Source organism: Pteropus alecto, unplaced genomic scaffold (genome assembly GCF_000325575.1).
Source record: "Pteropus alecto unplaced genomic scaffold, ASM32557v1 scaffold65, whole genome shotgun sequence".
NCBI classification, from domain to species: domain Eukaryota; kingdom Metazoa; phylum Chordata; class Mammalia; order Chiroptera; family Pteropodidae; genus Pteropus; species Pteropus alecto.
In genome coordinates, this window is record NW_006439191.1 from 5914466 (window position 1) to 5936910 (window position 22445).

At 45.0% G+C, this 22445-nt stretch overlaps 1 protein-coding gene and 1 non-coding gene across 2 annotated transcripts in view; one reads left to right on the forward strand and one right to left on the reverse strand.

Annotated features, from left to right (window-relative positions):
• The window catches only part of ESRRG (estrogen related receptor gamma), a 412482-nt gene that overhangs the window by 333906 nt on the left and 56131 nt on the right, over positions 1-22445 (reverse strand). The gene's annotated exons all lie outside the window — the stretch shown is intronic.
• Positions 12645-12763, forward strand: LOC112483292. Its single transcript, XR_003047582.1, has one exon. It is a non-coding gene; the product is annotated as a 5S ribosomal RNA (ribosomal RNA).

The window sequence follows — 22445 nt, forward strand, 5'->3', positions numbered from 1 at the left end:
ACGGTTCATAATCAAGCCTCCAGGAGTAGGACTCGCAAGGAAAGCAAAGGCAAGAAGGGATTAGAAGAAGAACCAATAAGTGGCCCAAGTATGTGACATTACTTTGTTCACCCAAAACACAGGATGGCTTTGTTCTAACTGTTATCCCAGCGTTCATTTGCGCTCAGTTCAATTTTGGAAAAACTGGTCATTCCCCTTTGGGAGGGGAACAATTTCTGAAGGATTCAGTCACTGATAAAAATGAGGTCTCACTTCTCTATTTACGGAGCAGTCACTGCCCCAATATTGCTGTACCCACACAGGCATCGTAGCGGACGCGGGGAGAGAGCTGGGTCTGAGTGCAGTCTCGTCTTGTCACTAGAGGCGTGACCTTGGGAAGAACCTAGCACACAGTAGGCATCTCTCTTCTGCACAATGAATATCCATAGTACACAGTAGCACACAGTAGGCATCTCTCCTCTGCACAATGAATATCCATGGTAGGCAAAAGCACAAGAAATACGAATATCCATGGTAGGCAAAAGCACAAGAAATAGGACTTCTGCACAAGAAATACGAACCACCTCTTCACAAAATAAGAGGGTAAATCGAGATAATGCAGCTGTCCCCTTAGCACACCGCCTGGATGTGAGAGGTGCGGACGTGCATGCAGAATCAGAGAAATCCGTCAGTCAAAGCAAGTGTCAGGCCCTAAATTTCAGGGACTCAATTTATGAGTTAGAGTGTTCATTTTAAGTTACTTAAAGAATCATTAAGATTTGACAGTGGACGAGAGGGGCTCATATACTCTTACTAACTAGGCTGAGATTACTACTATAGGACGTAAGTACATTGATGACCTGACTGAGAAGTCATCACAACGTGCGTACTCTGAAATTGTTTGGATTTCATGATTATTTTGAAATTAGAAAGATTTTTCCATAGAAACCAAGTCATAAATAAAGCTCAGGTGTCCAGGTCACTCCACGAAAATCTATGTAACTTATAAGTAAGTGAACTATTGTTTTTAGGGGAAAACATGTCTATGGAACACCAGACACATCTTCCACTGCTGTCCAAGGTAGACAAGAAATCTCAGCTAGACCACCCCAGCCCTAGCTTCTTCCCCTCAATATGCTCCCAGTAACTCGAGGGCCTCAAGCGTGGGACAGCGTGTGCTTCTCCACAGCTGGGTCACAAACAGAACTAGAAAGGACCTCGAAGCGCTCGGAGGAAGTAGGAGGACATGGCAGATTGGACATCTGCATATCTGTTATTCATTGTCCTTAAAAGAAATTTGGGACACTTTTAGGAGATGAATGGTTAAGAAACTTTATGGATAAGGACAAGAAAGTTTCAGGGCTAAGGACACATGAATTATAGCCTGGACTGCATCTCCCTGTTCGTACGTAACCACTTTCATTAACAGCACTTGCTGGGACGTTTGGAGGGTGTTCTCGGAATCCTCTCGTTACTGCTGAATCTCGCAGGCGCCGTTCACCGTGTTGAGGTTCTTTAACATCTTGGCACAGTGATGTGAATTGTTCCTGCTCCTTCCGTCACTGATTTTATCCTTGAAAATAAAGGTTTTGGGGAGGCTCGGAGGCTGTGGGCTGTCTGCTCAGGGCCACCAACAAGGAGGGAAAGGGATAATGAGCTTCTGCCTCGTGGATCTGGAGACCTAGGAGATCGTCTTGGAGTTTGCACTGGAGCAGAATGTCGTCCGACTTTCCTCTCTGATGCCGACGCATGAATCGAAGGGAGTGACCGGCCACGACGGAAGTTTCCGGGCTTGGCACGAGCTCCCCATCTGCCTGGGCAATGCCGCGGTCCCAGAGCCCACGCGGCACATATAGACGCCGTCAGAACACTCGCGTGGCGCTTACACTGGCGTGCTCGTGGAGGAGGACGGGGAAAATCTGGCTGAAGCCCAAGCAAATGTGATGGCGAACGTGGCAGAAGCCGGTCGGCCCATCTGCAAGGGAGGTCTCAGGGTCTGACAGGTGCTGGTCGCCACGGCGGCCCAGAAGGTAGCCGGATTACCTGCCACGTCTCCGAACGTAGAGCCGTAACCCAGCGCTTCGTCAGCCAAGTTACGTCTCATGCCCAAGACACGCGTATCGGCATCACACTCCAGGACACCAGGCTGTCTTCCCTTCATCTCTTCCCTTTTGCAAATTCAACTATTTTGTCCCCGCTATATGATATCATGAAGCTGCTTAAGAAATCCAAATTAGTTTGTGTTTTTTTTTACCCTTGAGAATCAAGAGCTTTTGTAACCTCTTTATAAAAGATTTAAATAAAAAGGCATAGAATACTCCCTAAACGAGCATCTGCTGCACTCAGTACAGACCTCGAAGGCCGGGCGCTACCGAGGACAGTCAGAGACGGTGAACTGGCTGTCTCCAACGCGGCACCGACGCGTCCAGGCCGAACAGTCGCAAATCTGGAATTCTGAGCGCTTTGCCGAAGACAAGCAAAACATTCTAGCTGTTCGGGCTGAACACGGCACACTCACTCTTTCTCCAGAAGGCTGGGGGAACACACCTCCCCCTCAAATCGGCGCTCAGATTGCAGACACGGGAAAGCTCCTAAGTTGAAGCAGTCATACTGAAAAGGATGCTTCCAGAGCAAGTAGAAAATGGAGCGAAATTACTTCTGGGCTGTGGGTGCGTGAGGGGCGTGTGAGGGGGGCGTGTGTGTGTGTGTGCGCGCGCGCGTGCACATGCATACGTGTGTGTGTGTGTGTGTGTGTGTGTGTGGTGCAGCGTATCTGGGCTGTGGGCGCGTGAGGGGTGTGTGTGTGTGTGTGTGTGTGTGTGCACGCGCACATGCATACGTGTGTATGTGTGTGTGAGTGGTGCAGCGTGTAGACAGAAACAACTAGGTCTAGTTTGAAGGGAAAGAATTTTGACCTAGTGTATAAATTTTATCTTAAGATACGCACCATATTATCTCAACCCTTTATAGGAAGAATTAGCCTCATGTTTTACCTCTTGGTCCCAAATCATAAGGACCTTGACACTTTAAGGAGTGGACCAAGGGTAGACTATGTAATAAAATTTTAAACCACGGCAGCTTGATCCCACTTAGTTACACTAAGGGCTCACAGGTAATCATAATACATTGACTATATCTGTATCTTTCAATTGCAAAGTGTGCACTGGAGACAACTCCAGGACGGGGAACCATACCCAGTCCTCGTGAATCTCAGATAATGACGATGAAGAGGAATAGCAGAAGTCGGACTGCGCTAAGGGTGTCACACTGCCAAGTGAAATGAGCGTCCAGAATATTCACGCAGGGAGCCCAAATTTCTCACTCACTCACTCCTAGCTGCTAACGCTGGACACTGAGCAGCAAGCTCCGTGTTGCCATGCTTTGCTTCTGAATCCTGGGATTCTGTGTCGGTGGCAGGAACCCATAACTGGAGCTGAAGCGTGAAGGTGGGCTGGGGAGTCACAGAACGCACCCACCTCGCTGTTTGGAGGGACAGGCGCAGCAGCAGAGTCAGAAGCTAGGAAAGGCCTGGGGAATTTATGGGGTGCTTCAAGCAGTTAGGGGCGATTCACCTACACAGATCCCCCGCTTTCTCGACTTCCTAACATAGAGGGTACGATATCGGGTCCAGAGCTTCTTCTCGGTCTGGAAGTCAAGTCATCCCTCCTCTTTTTAAAATAGAAATGCATTCTCTTTAATGTGTAGCTCTACTGTCGCAAACCAATCGGGGACAAGGTGCCTACCGACGCTTGTTTCTATGCTGGAAGTCCATGAAGCATGAACGTCACAAGGCTTTTCCCTAAACTCCTAACTTCCAAATCCTCCCTGCATCCCCTGTATAAGTCCTGTATCGTGGTCCAGGCAGGTCCTGACCTTGACAATAACGGTCATTATTCCTGCCTCTATTAAAAAAGAGAGGGATGAAATATGATTCCTCTTGGCCCACCCTACACACACCTTAACACTGGACCTATCTCTAGCACCTTCGAGAGCTCACAGTGTAGTGGTGAAGATTCCCAGATCTTCTGAGAGTTCCACCAGCTGAGAAAACATGATGGCTTTTAAAATAGTTTTGTGGCTCCCCAGAGAAAACAGTACTAATGGCCAAAACAAGGCTCGATGCAGAGGATGCCCCACCTCCTGGAACTGCTGATCTGTGACTGGGCCTGCCCGCCTTTTTAGTGACAGATCTCTACTATTGACGCATATGGCCCGAGGTCCAGAGTGACCACCGGCCAACTGAACTGCCTTCTGTTTTCCTGTTCCTACTTGTCGGCAGAGCACGACACTGTCATTGTCCCATGGAGCATGTATGAACCACCTTCGTGTGAAGAATATGGTGCTGGGGTTGCTTTCATCACCCCCTCTTAAAGAAATCATGCTGCACGGTTGCATGTGCGTGTGTGTCTGCGTATTCGTGCATGTGTGCAGACCTGTCTCGCTGAGCTTTATAAAACATGCCTGGAACCGAGTCGCTTTATTCTTAGTCTGTTGTGTGTCCAAAGCCCACGTCATCACGCACGTCATCACGTGTGCCTTATCAGTATCGAATAATGCTCGTCGTGGCAAGTCCCTGTCCCAGGAAATGTCTGCAGGAGACGGGACCAGCATGTAATTCTCCACGGAGCGCCTTTTAGAAAGACCATAACATATCAAGCACTGGGGTAAAACTCTCTTTTTTTAAGTTAAAAAGGACGTAGGCAAAGGGTGTGTGTGTGTGTGTGTGTGCGCGCGCGCGTGCGTGCGTGTGTGTGTGTGTGTGTGTGTGTACACGTAGGGGGAATTATGAATAAAGAAGGAAATAAACCAGATTACAAGTCTGCATCTGACTCCCCAGCTATAAAGAACGGAGGATGGGAAAGTGACTGACAGAGGCAGCAGCAGGCAGCAGAACCCTGCAGAGCCGGTCCCTGGCGGCCTGCGGACTCACGGCACACACTGGGTCTCGTTTGGAGAAATACCCAGAGATGCAGAGGGAAAAAAAATCCATCTGAGAAAAAAAATGCCTTGGGGCACGGAGGATGAGAACAGGGTCCGTGGTTAGAGTAAATGCTACTTACAGCCATTTACGCCCTGCACCCCCGCCCTCGGCTGCTCTGCTGACAGCTTGCTACCAGGGACTAATCATTACCTTATTAACGAGACAAGAGGTAACACTACCCAGGACCCGGTAATGACCTTGCCTGGACACTTGGACGTGGCGTCAAGAGGGCAGCACGAAGCCACAGCACAAGGACAAAGGCAGCACGTCTGCCTGGGTGAGGCTCCCCACGCGGGCGCGTGACTGGACCTCTTGCTGGTTCAGTTTCCTCGTCTGCAAAACGAGGCTAATACCCATCCCCACCTTGCAGGGCTGCTCGGAATATTAATGATGATTTCAACAGAGCCCCTGGCACAGAGTCAGCGGGGCTCAGTAAGTAGCAACTCTCATGAAAACTCAAGAGAGGACTACAAATTATAGTATTTACTGCAAATGCAATCACCCCAACTGATAATTAGTCAGAGTTCATTTCTTAATTCTCTAAATAAGATAAGCAACAATAATTTCCCTCATGAATGACACACTGCAACTTACGTTTCTAAAATAACTCCGAAGATTCTACCTGCAGACGAAGTGGTTTTACCGGAGACAAACAGCTTAATCAAATCCTCTGTTCAACTTTAAAGTTTATGAGCTATTCCGGATATTCTGGTAAATGTAGTGTGAGATTGCTAAAATTAAATAAAGTCAATCAACATGCACTTGCTGCCTGTTATAAACAGAAACAGCTTTTTTTTCCCCTCCTAAATGTACTTATTTTTTCCTCTTTCTTATCTCTCTACTGCTGGGAACTGCTGAGCTGAATAAAATAAACTTGGTTTTACTTATCAGAGTGAGCTCGGGTAACCCTGAGTAGCAGTCACTCAAACACTAGAGAGGTGACATGCAACCAACAGTCCAGGAGTTGGTTTAAAGCTAACCAAGCCCCAGCAGCTATATGACTAGTAGGCAGGCTTAGGTTTTGGAAAGACAAATGCCTCACCTGCAACTTATGTGGCTGCACACCCCGTCCACTGCCTGGATGTTTACGACAAGGCAGACATTCTGGGGCTCTGAGCAGTGTCTGGGCTCTTAGCACTGAGCGCAGACATCAAGAGAATTCACAGAGCAGAAGGCGACCCTCTCCTGAACTGCTCCAGGAGCAGTCCTCACCCCAAATGAGATTAAGGGCCCAGTGCAGATAACAGCCAGCGACATCCATTTCAATGCCATCTAGCACAAAATGACATTTCATTCAAACTGGAATCATTTCAGAATTCTTGTGAAAATCCAATATACACTGACTTTTTCTTCATACTATGCATAACGAAAGATTAGCCAAGCAAATTAAAGATGCAAGGGTTACTGCATGGAGTGAACTTCAACGAACTTAAGGTTTTTAAACACACTGTCTACAAACAGATGCTGATGGCAGCCCATCGCACACAGAAGGGATTGCATAATTTTTACTGGCGGTTACAAGGCTGAGTGTCACCGGGTCTCAGCTGACCTGCGAAGCCCACACTCAGGCTTCCCTTCATCCACTAGCCTCTGGATGTGTTGGTCTTTTTTCTGTCCCTTGAACTAGCCCAGCTCAGGGCACTTGTTCGAGCTGCTGCTTCTGCCAAGAACATTCTTCACAGGGTGGGCTCCTTCTCATGATTCAGCCCTCAGCTCAAAGGCTACCTCTTAAAGTTCAAGTCTTGTCTGACTGTCTAGTCGTTCTACTTCACGCTTGCCTTTTATTTTCTCACAGTGCGGTCTGGAAATCTCTATGGTTCTCATCACGTGCTCAGTGAATAATGGAACACCCCACGAAGCTTTGAGGTCCGTGCATGCTTAGAGCCTGTCACCGCTGCAGCCCCGACATCCGAGGGTCCCAACAAATACGTATTTATTAAAGGAAAACTAATTGCAAGATAGCGAATATATCCATTAACGAAGTTTCAGAAAGATGCCTACTTGGAAATAACTTGAAGATGTACTAGAGAGGAAGAGAGCATCAGACTTTCATAGATTTTTCATTTCGGACTTTTTGCTACCTACCTCTCCCTGCCTTCTCGTCACGCAAGCTCTCCACTGCATTCTATCTGTTCAAACTGAAAGAGAAGAACTGTCAAACTCTAGATAACTATAATCGGCTAAAATCGATGGTGTTGCCGGTAGTTTCATATCCTCAGCATCACTGTGAAGCAGCAGAAGACTCTCCTGGGAATCTCAGCCTCCAGTCTAAAGTGGAGAGAGAGGCTGGATTTGACAGGACTCACCCGATCCACAGAAACCTCCAGGATCCATGGTCCACTCAGGACTCTGTCTTCGCCCAGAGGATGGAGAAGTACGGCCTTAGGTGGACAGCAAAGCTCTCCTGTAACCCGCTCCACAGAGGCGCTCAGTCTTCTGCTACCCACGACACTAGCCAACCTTCCTCACCAACTTCGCATACTCCGAGACACGCTCACATCCCGGAATGAAAGCGTCGCATTCTGAAAGTACGCTCACTGTAAATAAGGGATTACGTCGCACATGAGTGATTGGCCTTAGTGAAGACCACTTCCTGGGACATGAGACCGAGTGCCTAGAAGAGGGAAAATGAAGGAAAAAACAAAAAAAATCCAGAGACATCTTATAATATCTGTCTCCCAGCAGCCACGACCAAATGACTAGTGTCGAACTTCTCTATCCCTCTCGAAGAAGTAGCTGCACACAGCTTCTTCCTTCCTTTTTTTTTTTTTTTTTTTTCACATTTAGAGATAAGGAACATGTGTCTAAAGGAAGAAATGAGAGGAGATGTTGAGCAGAGATTCATTCGCAGCATCCGGACATCTCCGCCAACGTTTCCGTGTATATCGATGACGGTCTGCACGCGTGTGTCCGTGTGTGTCTGCTGGCTGTGCGTGTGTACACGTGCCCTCATCTGGAATGCGGAAAGCAGAAGCAGGACCTGTCACGCTGGGGGATCCCCTGCGAGCTGGCACGTTCTGAGTCGGTGAGACTCCATGTTGCAAACTGCTCATGCAGCAGGACCAAGGAACAGCCATCGCCTGGTCACCGGCTGTTCCCGACTCTGGGAAAATGAAAATACAGCATCCCTGCACCTGTGCACCTGATGGCGAAGGAAGGAAAAGCCATTACGAGTGACAGGAGACGAAAAACCAAAATCCACTTCAGCAACTCATCCCGCGGCTGGTGATTAATCTCGCACTCCCACAGCCTGGCGCACGTTAACCAGATAATTAATAATTTCTTTAGGGATTCCGGCTCGGCAACCGTGTTATCAACCTGCACAGCATTAGCAGGGGGGACGCTGTGCTTGTGATCAAGCGTCTGGAACCAGGAAAGGGCTGTGAGAAGCAGCAAGGGCTTCGCAGCGATCCGGGAGCCTGGTTCGCCATGAACCAGCGTGAGGGGAGCGGTCCAGTCTCATTCTTTTTGTCACTACCGTTGGCCGACCCGAATCGCCAAGGAATAGCGGTTTGCAAACGCCTGCCGCCTGCAGGAGACCCCTCTGTGCTGTGAATCTCACAAATGTGGAGCCACATGTGGGTCGCCACTATGTGTACAAACGGGAATAAACCAGACACATATAAACCGTGGGAATGGTCCTTTTGGAAGAGTGCATAATCGGAGACCTCCCCAAATCAAAGTTTCGAGTAAGTGTTTGATTAAACAATGATGGTGGACATACATATTTTTTTAAATTCTTGCTGGCTCTCATTCACATCCATCTAATGAAGGAAAACACAAGAAATCAAGCTCACCATTTCTGAGTAACCTGTGCAAATTTATCCTTCTCTCACGTTAAAACTTGTTCCACAGGGAGAAGCTAACATCTATATATACATATGCATACATATGTGTGTATATACACATATATAATATATACATACATATATATGCATATATATATAACATACACACATACATATATATACACATATATATACACATATATAATTAAGACTACGAATAAAGTCCCAAGGAGAATAAATCATGAGGATTGCTATTGAAAAGGCTCACCATTAAAATTCCAGCTTACTCATTTTCTCTCCTAATGAGAGAAACACGGCATTGAAATCACTGTTACACATTTTCTCTTAACTCCATCCAGAATGCTCTTTGGACGGAAAAGAAACAAGAGTGTAATCCATCCTCGTCAGAGACCACGGCGGACGCGCGGGCAGAAAACCTGGGCTGAGGGCTGCCACAGTCACACTGTGCTTTGGTGGTACATCTGCCAGCTTTCCTCGGGGAGGGTGGAATCGGCAGCCAAATGGCCCTCTGCGCAGGTTTGCCACAGGAGTGTTAATCGGGGTGACTGGCAATCACAGAGTGTGCCCACCTCATGTGGACGTGAAGGAGAAATGTCCCTCGGACCTCGGGGCTGGAGAACCTGTCCTCTGCTGAGTATGGATTACATGGACAAGGGAAAAATCCGGGCTGAGAGTGTTTGGCTGGGAGGAAGCGTAGCACCAAATCAATTGTCTATTTCTAGCACATTTGCCAGGGCATAATAAAAGTGACTCCTCCCGACACTCAGCCCAATCTAATCTTGCTCAGACAACCGGGTTTTTCTTTCACCCTGATTTTCAGATGCTTTTATACTTTTATTGTGTGTCCTTATGAGAATGCCCTCAAATTCTGTTTGAAATAAAAGTGCAGATCACAAATTAGATAGACAAAAAGAGAGAGGGCAGGAGAGAAACGAACCGGAAAACGTTAAGATCACGAGCTCTAACACAGAATAACTAAAGCTGGAAGAATGTGGGGTTGATGTCATCGTGCTGGGCTCTTCCCAGTGTAAGGCAAGGTGGCACGCACGACACACGTGCCCAGAACAAACACGGGGCATCCTCTGTGGCAGAGATTTTACTCTGGTTTGGATTTGGGGAACGATTTTTATATTGAAATGCATATCATAGAGCAAAATGCAAATTTCACATGCATATTAAAGATCAGGCAGACTTAAACAAATGTTTTGATTGCTCCCGGCCATCACTACTGGCCTCTGCTGTTATGAAATGATGTTTTTGTCCTGCCCAAATTCGCACGTTGACATTCTCAACCCCAATGTGATGGTGTTAGTAGGCGGGGCCTTGGGAGATGACTGTGTCATGAGGATGGAACCCCCATAAATGGGATCAATGACCTTATGAAAGGGACCCCAGAGAGTACCTTCACCCCTTCCCACCATGTGAGGACACAGAGAGAAGACGGCCCCGTGAATCAAGAGGCAGGCTGTCACCAGACACCGGATCTACCAGGGCCTCGATCATGGACTGCCCTATTCCAGAAACAAAGAAAGTTTGCTGTTAAAGCCCCCAGTCTATGGAATCCTATGATAGCAGCACGAACTAAGATGCTTGCAAATTACATGTGTATGTTCCTTGACCTCTGCTCTTGGGGTTCATGGGTAGAAACTTCAGAAACTTTCACATGATAGATAAAGAAAATGAGCTCAGGTGCCTTGACCTTGCACGGAACTAGGCTCCTCAACTTTAAAAAGGAGTAGTAAAAAATATTCCACTGGCTGCTATGGAGATCCAATGAAGAAATATAGTGAAGAATATCATAATCTATAAAGCACTGATAGCTATAAAGTCTCAATTAAGAACACACTTGATCCAGATTCACAAAAATCCAGTTTTGACCAATAACTCTGCAACCTTCCTCTGTCTAAGACAGTAAGTTCAGAGTCACCTGGTGGCTTGAGTTATCAAACTACGACACTGTGAATGGCATCCAGTTCCCAGAAAGCAAAACTGGCCTGGACAGACGTGACACTGTAAGTTTCCCTATCCTCTCCCAGTTGGGATCAGGGTCTTTCCCAACGTGTTTTAACTTCCTAGAACCAAGGTCACTCCCTCTACCAAGCACTCTGTACATTAGATACTCAATAAGTGTTAGCAGAACACCTATTTCTTGAACTGGGACCTCAGGGACAGACACATGTGGTTAAATCTGAAAGCACTGAAGAATCACAGGCTCACTTCAAGAATGAAACCAAAATATCGCTATCGACAACAAACAAAACTAATGAACAAAAAACAAAACAAGACCCCAAACGCGAATAGGGTACAGGACAAAGAACATTGGATTCTGAAGCACAGGCCTGGCTTACCTCCCTCATGTTTTTTAGCCATGTAAATGATTAGCTATGGCTAATCTCAAACACATACAGCCTATGTCCTCATTAAAATAAATAGAATAATAACGCTCATCTCAAAGTGTTGTGAAGAATGAGTTCATATGAATAACAGGAAAATGTGTGAAGTTATGAAGCACTAAAACACATTAGTTACTATTATGATACTACTATTGCACGAAAATGAAAAGGCTTGGATGAAACACACACACACACTTGCATACACATACACACATGCCCGCATACATGTACTATAGGTTTTTCTCTCTCTCAAATGGCTTAATTCCAAAGCAAACTAAACCAAGATCTTTATAAACTTGAAACAGTATTTTAAAATAACTACACACCATCTCAGCCACTAATTATTTTTAGGATTTTGCTATATGCAGCTAATTGAAAATGTTCAGGCCTTTCCATTCATTAGTTTTATTGCAAGCACTCCAATGAATTAAAGAAAAATCCATCATCACCACCTTCCTTGGAACTTTCACTGTATTGTCACAAAGGCTTTGACCTGACGAAAACAAAACAATTCACATTAATTCAGCACAAGTCACAGGACTGGACAGAGGATGAAATTCTGGCAGTTCTAAAAAATAGGACACCACTGAATAAGTTTGACAGAACACTATTATACTTTTAATATCCGGAAATGGGGCAGACGACGCTTCGCTTGTTACGGCGAGGTGCATTATACATCGTTGACCGCATTGTTTGACCAGGAATAAACCACACAGGTGAAGCGAGACACTCTTTAACAGAATCGTTACTTCATTAAAATCTCACCTATGCATGCTGCTGAGAATTAAGCCCTGAAAAACAAGATAAATTATAAAGATCTCTTCCAAGAAAACTGAGATTGTAGATGTGTCCACATTAGGAAGCTTATACTAGGTATTTATCTGAAGAGAATGAAACACTAATTCAAAAAGATATCCTCACTCCTAGTTCACTGCAGCATGGTTTATAATAGCCAAGATATGGAAGCAACCTATGTGTCCATTCATAGATGAACGGACAGAGAAGTTGTGGTACATATATGCAATGGAATATTACTCGGCAATGAAAAAGAATAAAATCTTACCATTTGCAACAATATGAATGGATCTAGAGAATATGTTGCTAAATGGAATAAGTCAGAGAGAGAAAGACAAATATTATATGATCTCACTCATATATTGAATGTTAAAAATAAACAAACAAACAAACAAAACAAAAACAGTGAACAAACTGATTGGTACCAGAGAAGAGGAAGAGGGGGAATGGATAAAAAAGGTGAAAAGGAATAAAAAAAGTCATATACTCAATTACAGGGAACTATGTACTTACATAAATCATAATTCTCTACATGTGTTGTTAGGTGTATTAGTAATAACTATTTATTGAAAGCTTTTTATGTACGACGCACTTTACATACATCTATTTGGCACTCATTTAACCGATATACGTCATCTTATCTAGTAGGTCTTGTAATCATCATTTTACAGTTAAAAAAAAGATGAGGTCCATGGCCATGCCACCCTGAATGCGTCTGATCCCATCTGCTCTCAGAAGCTAAGCAGGGTCGGGCTTGGTTAGTACTTAGATGGGAGACCACCTGGGAATACCGGGTGCTGTAGGCTAAAATAAAAGACGGGTCTGGAAAAAATACATTCATATGCCCTAAGTCTTGCAGCCATTTACATGTGGCAGAAGTACAGTGCACGCAAAGTTGTTCATGTTAACGAAGCCCACGCTTTTCTGCACTCGTTTATAATTTTAAAATACCTGGAGGATTCGCACATATCTTTATTCAAGTCAACTGCTTTTACATCTGTCTCTCGCTAAGTCTATTTGTAATTCTATTCGTACTGGTAAACAACATATAATAGTATTCTATTAAATAAGCACCTATGACGTGTTCAATTCTATACTACCGGTGATGCTATGATAATTAAGAACCGTAGGGCGAACCTATATAAAGTTATGGTACAGTATTGCTATACATATCCATCCTTCATATTTACATTTTATTCTAGTCATACCAAAGGAGAAAGTATATAGAAGGTTATACTCAGTATTTGGGGTTTTCTTTTTAACGTGCCACCAGGTCCCACGTGATCAATGGATGGTGGCTTTTGATTCAGGAGACCTGGGTCCAAGCCTTGGCTCCATACTTTTTTCAAGCGTACTCACTTTGTGGCCCTTGAGGGTCCCTTACATGTGCATCTGTTAACTATCTCTAAGATGGGAATAAAAATATCTGCCTTGTCTATCTCAAAGGGCAGTGGTGATATCAAATAATACAGTCCATGCGATAAGCACTTGGCGACATATACCACTCCACATGCTATAGGCGTTGTAATTCACGGTGATCAGAAGCCTTGAGGAGGCTTACGATTAAAGCAGTAGTTGTATGCTTTCCGCCCTTGATAGCTTTGAAAGGGCCACAGTTATATCTTGAGGAATCAGGAAAAGGATAAAAAGAATAAAAAAGACACAGTGCATTATATTTCTACCCTAATAATAACAACCTCTAATGCTAGATCTGTGAACAGAAAATGACAACATGGAAAGCACCGGAAAAGTATATTCTAGGAGGCCTTGGTCAAGAAGAATCTATTTCAAGTTCTTAAAAATCACATCGACCCTCCGGAGCTGCCATTCTTTCAGCTTTATACTGTCCACACCGCTATTTCCACGAGCCCCCTGTCGCTAGAGGACGAAGCGAAGCAGTCGGCAGGCAAAAGCTTGAGTTCCAATCTCAGCTCTGACACAGGGGATTAATAAACACATATTTGCAATGCTTCCTGCAGAGAGAAATTCTGGGTTTTTTTTTTTTATTAGTATTAGCAGCACATCCATATGTGTACTTGGCCCCGGCACAGCATTAAATATTTAATATTGATTATTATATGAGCTTTGTTACACAAATAAAATAAAATGTTACTTATAAAAATACTAAAAAATTTCAAACACAGTGCTAAGAGGTCGTTTTTCAAACCATTAGTGGCCCTGCAATTTTCTATAACTTTCCGCTTTTCTCAGAAGGAGCACTCACGTAAAATGTCTCCATTTGAAAAAGGGCTTTGTCCGTGGAAACACGTCTAATGGTCAGATGGAATCACTGAAAGAAACTGAATGGCATGATTTCCAAAAGGGCCCTCAGCGCAAATGGCTCGCTCTCGGGCACACCGGCCCTCGCTGCCTCCTCTGCTAGGCCAGCAGGTCGCCGACGCCGCGAGCCCCGTCCTGGAGCTCGATGGACCAAGAGCTCGCCCACCTCTTGAGCTCTCAGGCAGCCTGTCCACACTGGCCACCATAGCTGCTGCCCAGCTGCGGGACATAGGGATTCAACCGACAAACGGGACATACCCTTCACCTCTGTCCTCACCCCATCCAGAACCCCTGGGTTCTGAGAAAATGTTCGAAGGACAGGAAGGATTTATTTTCAAGTATCATTTCCCAGACCTTGGTTCAAAGATTCAAATACACACCGATGAAACTAGAGGTAGGACAGCGCTCACCCCTGGTGTGTGAAAAAGGGAGTATATTCAAATTCCCCCCTAATTTCCAACAGTGAGCTCGGGAGTTCTCTCGGAATCTCTTCCAGGCGCTTGGTTTCTTTCGGTCTGGCTCCTGGTGACCGTCACCATGCCTCGCAGAGCTCCCGCGAGCATGCCGGGGCTGCCAGCTACCAGCTCGCTCGCTGCTGGCTCTCCACTGCGTGAGGCCACGAAACGGCAGGGTCACCGCTGCTTGCTTCTGAAAGAATGTCCAGGAGCCAGGCTGCTCCTGCCCTCTCGTCCCTGGGTTGCCATGAAGAGGCCAAACAGAGTGTCACTAAGTGAAACAACTTGGAGAAAAATGACTCACATTCTACTGTCCTCAAGAAGGTGCACATAAGTAGAGAGGAAAAAGAGAAAAGTCATGTTGAAATCTTTCAACATGCGGACTGCATTAGTACAGGAGTAACCCTACCTTCCATCCAACCCCGAACAGCCAGTACAGCTGCAAAAAAAAAACCCCCAAAAAAACAAACCCTATAAGTGTGAAATGTGTTCTTGATCACAAAACGAAATCCGAACCACCCCTCCTGTACGCCCTACACAGGACGCAGGTGCAGTCTACTCCAGATCACCTCCGAAGGGGGACCGGATAAATACCTCCAGCTCATATCATGGCAACGCTGAGGAAAGAACCCCGGGGTGGCTGTTTGGGCAAATCGGGAGCTTGCTGTGTGGACTGGAAGAGCTGACCGCACTACAATGTCCCTTTGCACACGCTTCGCCACCGCAGACTTCCAAAGGTGACACCAGTGACACCACCCTCGTCGAAACGCACTGCGATGGCTCGCGTCCAGACTTGAACGCGAGCTTGCGAACTACACATCGGGGAGGAAGAGGGCTCCTTCCGTATGAGATGCTTTCGAGAACTTCCGTGATTCTCTCCCCACCTGTGTGTGTGCGTGTGCGTGTATGCGTGTGCGTGTGTGTGTGCATGTGCGTGTGTACATGTGTGTGTGCGTGTGCGTGTGCGTGCACGGATAAGGGCACATATGCGTGTGTCCCTCCCTCTCTCTCTCAGCCTCAACTCAAGCACTGACCTTTGATGGGACATTTTTGCTCCTCATCAGAATGGAAAGGATGAGCTTCAGAGGAGCAATCGCATTGAGAGAATGTAAAAGATGACATCACTTCAAACGTGGACTTGCCAGAAAATTACCCTTTCAAGTGCTCCCCGGTGTTACCAGCCAGGGACCCGCGCCTCCCCTGGCCACTGCAGACTGGCCCTGTTTCATACCTTTTGATCGCCATTTGTTTTATGTCACCATCCAGGACATCCCCCGTGTGTGTATGTGTGTGTTGCACTTGTATACTTTTTAAAGCCCCTGCTCTCGTTCACTTTATAAACTCCCATGCGAAAGACAGGAATTCATTAGCATCGGTTATTAGTTTGATGATTCTGAACAAAGTCAATACGAACGTTGACATGGCGTTTGCTCGAGAAGAGCATCAGGAATGGGGAGTCTGGCCACCGGCTCATGTTCTTTCTGACACGCGCACTGTATGGTACACACAGCAAGAAGGCCCTGGGGTTGTGTCCTGTACTATAGGGTGTTTCTCTTTTCCTCTAAAATACAAAGTCAAAAGTCTCCCACTTCATCCATGTCAGATGCAGACCATTTTGAGAGGTGTTCAAATATCACTGGATTCTTTACCCCACTGGCTCGTGAGCAAACACAGCGATTGAAAATATATACATTAGAGTCTGACCCAGGTTCAAGTCCTATTCAGCCTCCACATTGGTCTTCTCTTGCTGTGTAACAATCCACAAAATTCTGTGGCTGCAAACCACCACCACTGTATTTGCTCGCGATTCTGCAGTGTGGGCTGATCTTGACTCGACGGTTCTGTCAATCCTACTGGTCCTCAGTCACGTGGATGCGTGCCACTGGGCGGGGCTGGCTGGGACGTTCGTAGCTGTTCTCTCTCCCTCTCACGTTTTTCTACATTGTCTCAGCACAGGGTCTCGCCAGCAGGGTAAGCAGACATTTTTACTGGTGACTCAGGACTTTGAGGTGACAAAAGAGGAAGCTGCCAGACCTACTCAAGGCTTAGATCTGCAACTGAGACAACTCCATGTCTGCCACGATCTGCTAGTTCAGTGGGCCTCGGGGCCAGCCTAGATCGCAGGGGTGGTAGCACACAGCGGTGTGAATCCGGAAGGCATGGGTCACTTGGAGTCCCAGTGAGCGGACTACTGCTGTCACTTTACAAATCACTTAATCTCTGCGTTTTGATGGACATCAGTTTCCTCATCCATTAAAAGGAAATGATAAAATCTTTATTTTTGTAGAGATCTAACAAACATGGTAATGAATGTAAAAACTGGTTAGCACAGTGACTGGCACACAATAAAGGCTCTGTAAATAGTCTTTTCTTGTATGTCCCAAAGTACTTGGATTACCCCCAAATTCGTGAGCCTCTTGCTCCCACTGCCTACCCTTCCCATGAGGGCAGAGTCCACAGTTCATGTTAACCGTCCTAGAAGTCGTTCTGTGCCTAGTGCAGAGCCTGGCCTTCAGCAAGCACCTGGAAATAAATGCTTGTCGGTTATGTGACCAAATGAATTGGTATACACTGTCTCCAATAATTTGTTTCCATGATGCATAGACAGATTGAGCTATTTCACAAGAGTTTCTTATACGCGAATGAAAAGTTATCAAATTCAATGTCACAAGCAATCATAGCAGCCTGGAGTTCATCTTCACCTCTTTTTAAATATAGTATATATAGCAAATTCCCCAAAAATATTTTGCCAGATTTCCACCACCTCAATTTTGAAACTCAGGCACACTATAAGAAATATGTAATCCATATGTCTATGATTCATTTTTACCTAGTTCATTAAAATGCTGTTTTTGTATTAAATGTCGGAATGTCTTTTATGTCTTTATTTATGAGCCCTTTAAAGTTGTTATTTTTAAATGATGGTTGAACGTATTTTGTCAAATTTAAAATCTACAAACACACTGTAATTTTCTTTCAAACATCAGCCTCTGGGAGAGTTCATTTTGTTTACTCCTGGGAAAATCCCTATTCTCTGAGATAGACTTTGGGGTTTATTTTAAATACTTAAAATTCTCTTATTCTTCATTTTAAATTAACTAATGAATGTGATCACCTGTGGGTTCACAGAGAGTTTAGAAAATGAGCACGAGACCTGCCATTCCATTACAGGAAAGCTTTGCTGTACCATCTCATTCTCCCTCAACTCTATACCTAGGTGAAAACAAAGTGAGGTTGCCATTTGCAACCTATTTGTAAGGGTAAAACAAAGGGCAAACTTTCTTCTCAAGGGCGTACACCTGTCTATGTGGCGATACTATGTGCTCATCTTGACTCCTGACATCCAAACTTCATCAAACCTTCCTTTGGTCTCCTTCCTCGTCTCTGTCACTGTTTAACCTTCTCACTGAGACTTCAAAACAAATGATAATCTAAGGAGCTCACCATAACTCACATTTCTGCCACAAGCTAATTGCAATTTGAATTAAAATAGAATAGACATAAAGCAAAGCTTTAGCTAAAAGAAACATAATCTATAAAAGTCACTTTATATAGTATATAATGTTACATAATTTTAAAAGCTCTATATTTTAAATTTAAAAAAAAATCTGAAAAAAAAAATGAAAATCTGAAAACCAGAATAAAGTCTGCGACCTTAGACAAAACAAACTCTGAACTTTAATTTGTTAATCTACAACTTAAAGATAATGAAGCCTACACTACCCTATCACAGACTTATAATAAATATCAAATGAGTAATATATTTCATAAACCACAAATAAGATTAGTGGTAATAATATCTAGCATTCGTTGTTACATATTTTTACCCTAGTTTCAAATATAAACTGGTATAAGTTTGCTTTTTTCTCTAATGTTTCTATTTAGGAGTAAAAATATTTCTATCTCACCACCAAAGAAACCGCAGAAAGTTAGTGGCCATAACTGCAGATCACAAAGAGAAGCCGTGTGTGTTTACTTGCTGAGGTCCGTACTCTTTCTCCTAGAGCCAAGGGTTTGCTAATTTTGAGTCACTTGCTGAGCACGGGCAATAGTCTGTCCCTTGGTAAAGAAACGCCATCCACATGGCACTGATACTTGTACATCCAATGTGTTGAAATGTTAATCACCCCAGGAACAGTATGTATGGGTTAGAATGAAGAAACATCCAATTTCCGATGCTCTGGCAAGGAGACCAATCACGCAGCTAGGACCTTCAGCTCGGACTGAAAAGCGGCTCTCGAATTTGAGCAGCAACCAGTATAAATCCATTGCTAGGTTAACCATGTTTCGTAGTAAACAAAGTTTGCTTCCTTAATAACTTATTTCAACAAAATGCATTCTTTTTATCCTTCTGTTAGAGAATGCAAGGAAAGAACAAACAGGCTGTCACCGTAGCCAGGCCCCTTCCCTAGAAATTAGACAAGAGCCACTCAGACCGAACACCCAAATTAGCCTTGCATGCAGGAGGAATATCATGTTTCTGTACCACCACAGAGCTGACCCGGGTGTTAATTTGAATTTTAAGCAGAATCAAGCTTTTGCTCGCGTCCATCCCACCTGCCAGCATTCAGCAGTATAACAAGATAATTACTTCCTCTTATTTCAAAATGCCAGACACCCAAGTAAGACTTCCCTGGAAAATGAACAGAGCACCTGTATTAAATTTTATTCTAATGAGTCTAAGGCTGAGTATCACTGGCATCTCGTTATGTTATTCAGGGAAACAGTGGCAGACGCCGCAGAAACCCTACAAAAAGGCAGAATCACAGTATGCGATAACTTCAGAAACATACTCAGAGAAAAATTTGCAGGAAGCAAGATGAAGCTGTATATCATTCATTCATATAGTGGTGCTTCCTTGGTAAAAAAAAAAAAATACAAGGTCAAAATCCAAGGTTATTTAGAGAAGGAAAATAGCAACGCTGTGCTTATCCTATAAGAAAGCATTGTTTATTTAGTACATTAAAATTCTAAAGATTTTAGATATAAAGTCTTCTTTAAAAAGGCATGCCCAGAATTTGGCCTAAAGTCCACCAAGGCATGGCTTCTCACAAAAGGGAGTGTGATTATTCAAATCTTAGAAATAGACTTGATTGAGATAACAAACACCAAAGTTGCACAGAAGATCTAGAAAAGGAGAACCCTGCTGTGTGTGTGTGTGTGTGTGTGTGTGTGTGTGTATGTGTACATTTGTCTGTATAAACTATTGTGTGCCTGCATTTGTCTGATTGGGCATGGCTTTTTGTATTCATTATAATAGCTTAAAATAGTTAATGATACCTGTTCACATTTCAAATTCATCGTGAAAGAATAGACCCTTTCTGATATGATATCCGATGAGATCTATATATCACCTAGTGGTGGTTTATAGGATTTGGAGGAAAAAAATTCCTGAATTACAGCAGATCCTCAAATAACATCATTTTGTTCAACCTCATTTCATTATAACGTTGATGAGATGCTGTAGGAATTTAACTCGTGTTTATATCAATTAGCCTGTGGTAAAATTGGTTGAGTTATACAACGTTTCACTTAAACTCACAGAACCCTACCCTCGATGTTAAGTGAGGACTAGCTCTAAGAAAAAGGGAAGTAGCCCCCAACTGACTACTTCTATGCAATGCTATGTCATTTGTTACACTGTTTCCTTTCCTAGCCACAGGGTTTTGACACGCGCCCATCTGGTAATTGGATATTTACCTAGAGATCTGTCCTGGAGTTTGGAAGAGGTTAAAAGAAAGAGTGACCCAGAAAGGACACTAGTACGAGCATCTACTCAGTGCGAGCAGCGTGCACCACCTCGGCCCACCTCCGCGTACGTTAACCGCATCATAGAGTCTAAAGTTATCGACATGGTGGGGCAGCATGACGCGTGAGCAGGGCATGAGATTCCCGGTCAGGCCCTTGAACTAGATCCCGACCCCCATCTGAAACTTCCTGCGTCTGTGACCTGGAGCAGTTTTACCCGGTTTATAGATCTCTCTTTATCTTCTGCTGTCTCATTCAGAAACTGAATTTGATGATGCAAATGGCACCCGGAATGGTCCGACCACTCGCGACTTTGAGTCCAGATAGTCAAAAGGTATCATCTCAAAAACCACGTCTACGAGTTTGTTCCCGTCCGGCAGCGAGACAGACATCTCACGGACGCCAGGCACGTCTTTCCCGGGGAAGCGGAGTGGAGCGGTCGTGCTGAGGAGTCTCCGAGTCCATGACTTCTCGCAAGTACTGAACCGACCTCCCTCTGCACCCTCTCTGAGTCCCATGGGTGAAATGAGGAAATGCTCCCTCCCTCTCAGGGCGTGGAAATGTGTGACACGTCTGTCACGTCCCCGCCTGAAACGTCCCCGGGGCTTCTCATCTTCCGCCAGGTGAAAGGCAAAGTACTCATAGAACGGGCTGCACTTTCTTACACACCTGGCTGCTTATTTACTCTGACTTCCCTTAATTTTCTCTTCCTATTGGCCAGTCGGCTGTTTCTAGAACATTCCAGGCGCACTCCTTTCCCAGGGTCTTTGAACCTCTCTCCGTTGCAGACCTTCCTTTTGCAAGCTCCCTCGCTTCCTTCGATTCTTCGCTTGAATGCTGCTTGCTCAGCCGGACTATTCTACCCAACTTATTTAGAATCCCAGCCTCTCTCTCGTCCTCTGCTTTCTCTTCATGGCACTCACCATATTCTAATATAATGACTATTGGTTAATTTATTGTATTTATTGTCTAAACTCCTTCCACTGGAAGACAAACTTCAAGAGGGCAGGAATTCCATCGATTTCATTGCCTGCTACATCCCTACAGCAGAGTCTGGTGCTCGGGATGGCTCGGTAAATCTTTCTAGGGTGGACAGATTTGTCGTAAGGAATCAGAGGGCATGTTATCTGTAGATCGCGGAGCACAGTGCCTGGTACACGGTAAGATCGTAATAAATGACAGCCATTAGTTCTTGTGGTATCTGACCTGGGGTAAGACTGTAATCTTTAGAATTGTGAGCGAGCTGTGCTGCGTTTGGCCAGTCAACACTGCAGCGAACACCTGGGTCCCCGCAGGGTACGGGAAGGCCACTGTTCTATTGTGGGCCTCGCCATGACTCATCTGTCTGTGGGCCTTGGGAACACCAGTTTCTGCATCTGTGAACAAATAATACAATGATGTCTACCCTCCAGGGGAGAAAGAATCTGAGGAAAGCTCTGTTTGTCACTTGCTCTGTCATCTGAGATCAAGTCTCCACAGCACGATTTAAAACATTTGATAAGATTAAAAACAAGAGAAACCACGGCGTCTCAGGCCCTATGACTTTTCTGCTTACTAACGGCATCATCCAGTGGGCATCCACACGCCCCACCCGAGAGAGTCCCGGCCACAACCCTCCTTCTTCGCGTGAAAGTTAAGCAGCCATGAGGGAAAACGGAGTCAGACTTTCCTGGGAAAACCCGAGGATCAGATTTGCCAGTTGGGGCAAATCATTCTTCTCAACGGGACAGAAAATACAGGGAAGACTAGAGAGCCAATCTCCTGCTCATTAACTGGGCCGATTTACCGCAGCAAGAAGGTTAATAATTACACAAGTAATTAACACTTCCTTGATTTTCATACTCTAATCCTATAGTTGCAAGATTTCAACTTTGGTCCCAGAGCCCATGGAAGGATGAGAGCAGAATGTCAATGAATGAGACTGGCTTTAGCGATGGGGCTGGGGAGCCAGGAGGTGGCTCTGGGTCTCAGCATTCCCTATGAGGTACAATGCAACACAGGACGT